This window comes from Mus caroli, unplaced genomic scaffold (assembly GCF_978045245.1).
Source record: "Mus caroli unplaced genomic scaffold, Mus_caroli_1 scaffold_18, whole genome shotgun sequence".
NCBI classification, from domain to species: domain Eukaryota; kingdom Metazoa; phylum Chordata; class Mammalia; order Rodentia; family Muridae; genus Mus; species Mus caroli.
Window position 1 is genome coordinate 71,244,356 of NW_028227273.1, and position 8,530 is coordinate 71,252,885.

Consider the following 8,530-nt stretch of genomic DNA (forward strand, 5'->3'; position numbering starts at 1 on the left):
AGAGAGACCCTGGACCTGGCTTGAGCTTCTGAAAACCTTATAGCACACCTCCATTGACACACTTTCCCCAACAAGGCCACAACTTTTAATAGTGCCACTCCCTGATGACCAAGGAGAGCCTGTGGGGGCCATTCCTATTCCAACCACCATATCATCTAAACTGTTTATTTCCTATGACTTTTTTTCCTTCTCTGATTGTCAGATCTTTAAATATTTGATCTACATAGCACTGCCTTGTCCCATTGTAGCCTTCCTAGATTATTTCTGAGAGAACAGATATTTTTCATGGAGTTAAGACCTACAATTTTGAAAGAGATTCCATTGTAAATGATGACCAAAAAATATCTTGATGGCCAGTTCCTACACATGATGTAATTGTGACTTTATATATTTGTGTAGATGGTAAGTCTCATGTACCACATAGATTGCATTTTAGTGATGATCAGTTTTCCAGAGCCAGGCTTATGAAAGAAGGCATGCAGATAAATGACTCTATGGCTGACATGACTGAGCATCTTATGGAAATAAAGAACTAAAGAGACTCATCCTGAACCTCAGCCCCCATCATATGCTCCCCAAGCTATAAATATTACAACTTTGAAAAATAGTTGTAATCAATAGGTTTCAACTTATTCCTATAAAAATATTTTCATTTAAGTTTGTGAGTGTTTAACACATATTTTTCTGACCACTGCATGCCTACATGAAGGCTGTGGAGTCCTAAAGTCTGTACCAAGTGTTCAGCACAGGAACCAGGTGCAGTATTGAGCTGCCATGTTTGTAGAGAGAATGAAGGTTGGTTTCTCTGCAGGAACAGTAAATGCCATTTACTTCTGAGCTATCTTTCTAGCCCCCAAGTTTACATTCCTGGTACACATTCACTATGGAGCAAGTATATAACCTTATGTTATATATTTTTGAAAAACTTAATGAGAAATCATATAAGATTCTTATATGTGCAACCAAAAATCATGGTAGAAGAACAGAAATGATATCTGATCCTTTTTTTTTACCTTTTTATTAGATATTTTCTTTATTTACATTTCAAATGTTATCCCCTTTCCTTGTTTCCCCTCTGAAAAATCCCCTATCCCAAGGCCCCCACCCAGCTCACCAACCACTTCTGCTTTCATGTCCAGGCATTCCCCTACACTGGGCAAAGAGCCTTCATAGGACCAAGGTCCTTTCCTCCCACTGATGTCCAATAAGGCCATCCTCTGCTACATATACAGCTGGAGCCATGGGCCCCTCAATTGTACTCTTTGGTTGGTGGTTTAGTCCCTGGGAGCACTGGGGGTACTGGTTTGTTCATATTGTTGTTCCTCCTATGGGGCTACAAACCCCTTCAGCTCCTTGGGCCCTTTCTCTAGCTCTTCCACTGGGGACCCTGTGCTCAGTCCAATGGCTGGCTACTAGTATTCACCTCTGTATTTGTCAGGAACTGTCAGAACCTCTCATCAGACAGCTATACCAGTCTTCCCAACTTTTTTTTTTTTTTTCTGTTTAGGTTCGATATTTTGACAGACTCATCTTTATGTTCAGTTCTGGAAGGTGTAACTTGGGAGGACTCATGTAATCATGCTCATTATATTTGTAAGACTTTTCTTGTATACTCACATGCTTGTGGGCAATATGCTTTGTGCCTTGATCCAACACCTTCTCACATTTAAGAAAATTCTCTGGGGGAAAAAAGTACAATTAGGGAAGAAAGAGATTAATACATGAATAAGAGATTCAATAATGGATGTTTCTTTAAGTTCACAAAGAAAAGTAAATTAGCCATTCTAAAAGAAAAATATCTTTTCTGTTTCACAAACATTAAGTGGATGTTCAGAAGAACTTCAAATTTAATCTGTATCAAAAAACTGAAAAATGAGAGCCTTCTAATATTTATTTAAACACTGTCTCTTGCAGAAGGTAGCAAAAAGAGTTGATCAAGCAAAAATAATTTTGAGATAGAAACTATGTGAATGATCATATTAACAAGATCAGCTAGGAATTTATTATGTAATTCACAATGGCATGGAACTCACCATATATAATTACTTCTACTTAAAAAGTGCTAAGAAAGCCGGGCGTGGTGGCACACGCCTTTAATCCCAGCATTTGGGAGGCAGAGGCAGGCGGATTTCTGAGTTCGAGGCCAGCCTGGTCTACAAAGTGAGTTCCAGGACAGCCAGGGCTACACAGAGAAACCCTGTCTCGAAAAACAAACAAACAAACAAACAAACAAACAAACAAACAAAACAAAAAACAAACAAAAAAAAGTGCTAAGAAAAAGTCATGGTGTAACAGGAATAAACACAGAGAGCACATGCCAAAAGGTAAATAAATACACTAAAAACAAAAGTCTCACAAAACAGATGCTTCTCTATTTAAAATAATTTGCATTTTAAAATTCAGAAATGGGTGAACAATGGAATGAAATAGCAAAATTTTAAGATTCCAATTATTATGTATAAAACAATATACTTCCTTTCTATAAAGTTCTTTGAACTTTAAAGTTTTGATGGAAAACTAGGTAAAGGGGTAAGAGAGACTATACAGGATACAGTACTGGTTATTATTCTTTATTCTGTAAGTCTCTAGACATTTCAGAGTTTCCATCTACAAAAGATATGTAAATTAACAGAATTAATTTGTAATTCTACAGGAAGAGTATTCTCACCCAAAAGGAATAGATTACTGTAATTCTCCATCATCACATCTGTATACAGTGCCCTCTGAGAACAGTTCAGACATTCCCACTCCTGCGCTGAGAATTCCATAGCCACATCCCTGAATGTTAATAGACACTGTAATAGAAAATTACCAATTTATCATGTGATGTTGGGCAAAATTGTCTTCCTACTTATGAAAGACTCAAAGAATAAGATATATGATATGGAAGAGTCATGGCAAATATTAAAGGACAAAAGTTTTCTAGAAGGGCCATAGAGTTGTGTCAGAAGTTAGGCATCTTCTATAGGAAACATACAGAATGACATAGTATAGTGTACATATTCACATCTCTGCTCTTAAGGACTTGGTGATCTTTTCTAAAACTGAGCAACAGACAGAGAACAGATTTGCCTCCATCAATGCATTTGAACATTTTGTTTGCACTTTGGATTTTATAATGTCTTTTAAAGTCCTCTAATATGTAATTTTCTGGCCAGAACCATCATGGCCATATAAAGCAGAATATGAGATCTAGTTCTATGAGACCTAATGCTCTCTTCTCTCAACATGCGAGAAGAATACAAAGCACATATGCATTGAGTCAGGAAAATGTACCAAAATACATAAAACAAAATTGAAGTTTAATTTCATTGAGAGATGTTTCCTAATCTAGTCATAGTCTTTTGTGTATTTTCACTCTGTAAAACTTCCGCAGACCCTCTTGGTCCCTTGTCTGCGTAGAATGGGTCTCTGGTTACAGGTGGACAAGGAGTTGGTGAATGAATGACAGACAGACATAACACAGGAGATTGTGCAGAATCTGAATGTATTGTCACAAAGTGAACACCAGTCTTATATAATACAGAAAATAAAGGGGGTAGGATGTCACAGCAGGCAAATTACATTGAAGTTACCTGATACAAAACAAAGGAATGACTTCAAAAGGACTTACAGGAACCAGGTAATATTTACAGTAAAGATAAAACAGCTCTCTGCTTAGGGTCAGCTAATGACAGGTAAGGATTTCACACCCTAGTCACAATTTGTGCTACTCCTTTGAGCCTGTGAAAGCTAGCACCAGGGGGTTCTGCTCTAGCAGACCTTCTCATGAATAATGCAATACCACAAACCCCCTATTTCCTAGGCCTTGATAAATTCTTGTATGAGTGTTCTTTTAAGTATCTGTGGCGAATCTCCATATGTCAGAAGAATTCACCAACTTGCTTCTAATATGCAATGTAGCCTGCTATTCCTGGCTGTACTGAAGATTCTTATCTCAGTGGGATTCCCTAACTCTTACATGGTAAATGCACCTATTAGCTAGGTCATTGTGTATTCCCTTGTTTGGGTAAGACTGGCTACTGTCCTAAGCTATTAGCAGACTAGCCTTGAGCTATTCAGGCTCCATTCTTTGTAATGCCTAATTAGTTTCACTGTCTCTACTAGAAGTAAATTTGAATGTTACTGAATAGGTAACCTTCTTACTGAATTCCAAGTTTGTAGGCTTCAAGGATTTTCTGGGACATTGGAACACTGAGGAAGGCTTAGCTATGTCAGAATTCAGTCTTAAAAGGCACTTATAATAAAATAATAGTAAAAGAGAGCACGTAGATCCATATACCAGACTAACTTGGGGATAGGGTATGAGTATATGGGTTATGAGAATGCCAAGGTCCTAGGAGGTGAGTTACTCTGAAACAGTTTGCCTTGTAGTGGTCCCAGGCCTCTCAGCCTGCAAAGCTAACTTCACTAGAGTGTGTGTAGCATGAAACAGGATAACAAAAGAGTCTCACAATCAGCAAACTTTGAAATAATATATTGTACACATTTGAGGTCTAGGTGCAGGAATATTCCTTGATGAATTAACAAAATCCAAGTGTCACATCACACATAGTCAAGTTATGATGAGCAACACTATGATTCAAAATTCTACAATGTCAACTTTGTTCAGATGTGGACACTAGCTCAATCTTTTCTGCAGTTTATTCTGACCTTCTCAGTTGATATCCTGTGGCCTACATACAAGGTTGCAAATATTCTAGAAAAAAAACCAAACAAACAAACAAGTAAAACAAGGAATTCAAAATTCTAATACTAATCTATCATAAATTCTATTCTTCCATATATTGCTCAATGAAATCAGTATCCATGTATATGCAGATGTAAATTCACAAGCTTTTTTCTAAGTAACTAATCACTCCTGAAATGTGATATATATGGCAGACAAGACCTTTCTTCTTCACTCATATAAAAGAACACATGCCTGTTTGATGTCAAAATCAGACATTATATTCATTGAGTATCAACTACAATAGATTCCCTTCCAGAATTGCATGCCTTCAGTCTAAGGAAATGTATGTCCTCATGCTCTAATATCGAGAGAAAGTATACTAGAACAAGGCAGTACTATTATCATTTTGATTATCAGAAATGAAAATGAAGATAAATCACAGAACATAAATACTTTAGATAACATTACCAGATGTATATAATTAAAGTTTTGATTGGGTTCAATAAGACATACAATTTTCAAAGACATGTGGACATGCAACTAACCTGGGGTGCATTTACCAAAGAAGCAGTCATTCTTCTTGTTGCTCTGCTCTGAGTTTCTGTCTTAGGAACAAAGACCGGAATTCCTGACAAAATTTCACAGAGTCAAAATTAATAAAACTCCATATGGTCACTGCTAAAACATTGTCCAGCAAACTAAAATGATCAGGAATTTTGTCAACATTGTCACAGATAGGATAGCATGGAATGATATATTTACTGTGGAATACATAAGGGGAGTTTGCTTATGTATTATGAATAAATGACACCCAGTCTACGCACAAAAAAAAAAAAAAACCTGCCTCAAGATATACATGAAATACAACAGGGAGAATTGGGATAAATTTTGCATAAGGAGGAAGAGGATAGGAAATAATGAGGATAACCATGCAAGCTCTCTTGGGAGTTCAAGGTGGAAAGTCCACTCTTCAAATTATAAGTGGTAGAACGAGGGAGGTACAAAGATGGATGAAAGTAAACTCCAGGAGCTTTGTAATGGCCATAATTGCAAAGAAGACAAAAAAGCAAATACTGTATTGAATATTATACCATCAGGATTCTAACAACCATGATGAGTGAAAATAATCGGGAAAATTACTAGTGAATGTGTTTGAAAATTCACTCACAACTGTAAGATATACAAAAAGACCTTTGAGAGCCAGGAATAAATATAATGCTGTCATGAATTTACAGTATATATAATTCCATTCGGAGGAGATTTGTGGCAAGCATCAGGAAGTTAAGAAATTATTAGCATAGCATTACATAAAATTTCAAGGGAAATAATCATGACATTTTACAGGGCATATGTCTTCATGATCCTTGCTTGCAACATACAAGCTGAGTAACGTCAAATTTAGTAGCAAACCCATCAATACTTTCTACTCCAGTGATGCTGTGTTTTAATTTCAGAAATATTAAATATAGGAACAAAATGTGTTCCCTGACTTAATTCTGACCCTGTCTTTAACTGGAAAGGTATATTTCTCATTTCATGGATGTTGAACAAGAAGATATTCTGGCATGTAAACAATAACCTTTTTTTACATGCATCCACTATTAAGTTCAGGGCTTCTATATTAAAATCCAGAAGTGACAGTTCCTAAAATACTGAGCTACTTCTGAATAGACATCTTTCTGCACTATTGAGACTTGCACTCAAAGGTCACTATCACTTATTTTATCAAGATCTGCCTCAAATACCTATGTATATTGTTCAGGCACTGGGACTCCTGATTTGTAGGAGACCATAGCAGTCTCTTCTACTATTTCCTGGGATAATTTGCCAGACATTCTGCTGTTCTCACATCTAAGTGCTGTAACAACATACATATATCTTCTAACTGTCTTCTATTCTTTAATATGAACAGGGGGTTAGAAAATACAATAGTTATAGATACTACCCCACATTTTTAAGTCAGCAGAGAATAGAGTGATACATTTTAAAGCCCTGAAAGAAAGTAATTTTCAACTGTCACAGTACATTCAAAAAAGGTGACTGGTAAAATTGATTTTTAGGAAGTATATTGGAATGTTGTCAAAAAATAAGACATGTTTTCATACAAGGATCTACCTACACTCTAAACAGATGAAAATATGCACAAAAGAATCAGACATGAATTATCCATGAGGACAAAGGTAGTAGTAAATTTCATGTGAGCAATAATGAATATGAGAGAACTGGGAAGGAATCATCAAGTCAAACAGAAGGAAGCACTATCCCAAATAAGGAAAGTAGAACAATATGCACCATAATTCAGCAGCCACAATGACTAAAAACCTTCCGGATTAAAAACCCGAAGAAATATAACCTCAGTAAGAACAGTATTTTACCCACCAATATTCAAAAAACTTTGCCATAAAATCTTTAGTAGGAGTTTTAACACTTTAAACACATGTCTACAAAATAGTTTCTCAATCTTGGTTTCTACTTCAGAAAGAAGAAAAATGTACTTTATTGAATTGAGACTGTACCAAGACAAAAGCTCACATTCTTCTCAACTATATTTTATATAGCTTTAACTTAGCAACAGGGGGATGGTATAATAATTAATGATTAGGAAGACAAATTGTTCTTCCAGAGGACAGGGCTTCTATACCAACAAACAAATGGCAGCTCAAAATGATAACTCTACTTCCAAGATGCCCTCTTCTACCCTCTCTCTCTATAGTACACGGGTGGTACACAAATATCCATGACAAACAAATATTCTTGCACATGTAACAATAACAAGAATGCCAACAACAACAATAATAAATGAACTAGCTATATAAAACTGTAAAAATAGGTGAAACACAGAGATGCTTAATAAAGCAAAATACTCAACTCTTCTTTTCAATGATGGTGTGATTTCATACATATCCAGAAAACACCAGCAGAATCCTTTGTGATTGAAAAATGCCTTCTTAATATTGATGAATACAGGATTCATAAACTTGAATCACCAGTTTTCTACATAAATTAGGATAATATTCCAGTGAATCTAACTTAAAAGACTTCAAGAGACCACCAAAATGTTCATAAGTATGTCCATATTTCTTGGTCTTGAGGGACTCACAAAGTAGAACCCAAAAGATCTTCAATCTCACACTAGCTGGCTAGAGTGTCTCGCATGAAGAAAGCGAATTAGTGGCTGGAGAGATGATGCAGTGGGGAAGAGCAGTTACAGAAATTCTAGAATACCTGGGTTCAAACAGTAGCACCTAATTCTTAGCTCACAACCATTTTTCATTTTACTGTCAGATAATCTAACGTTCCATGTGATCTCTACAGGAAGCAGACACATGTTTTCAACAGAAATACATTAGGCTAAAATAGCCATACACATAAAAAATAATAACAAAACAAATAACAAAATATAGCCAAGTATGAGTGGGGGAGAATCATTTAAAACTCATCATTCAGCATGCAAGCTAGGAATGACTGTCATTTGTTGTTATACTTGTCTAAATAAGTAATTCTGACTGGAATAAAGCCAGAAACAAGTTCAGGAAATGGCAAAGCATAGCCTTATTTTAATTCCTGATGGGAATGGAAACGAGTGCAAACTGAAAAATACCTATTTGGAGATACTACAAATATACTAATTATAGCCATCTTTAGCACTAAGGAATGAATTTCAAATCAGCAAAATAACACTTTTCACAATTGCTTAAAAAAATGTTGGTTTTTCAGTATGCTCTTGAGGTTTTCTTTTTTGCTTATATTTTAATGCTAAATAGTGGCCCCAAGGCCAAGTTTCTCCTAGGGATCAGAGTACCTGCAGACACCAATAAAACTCTGTAACCTTGTCTACCAAGTTATCCACAACTGGCA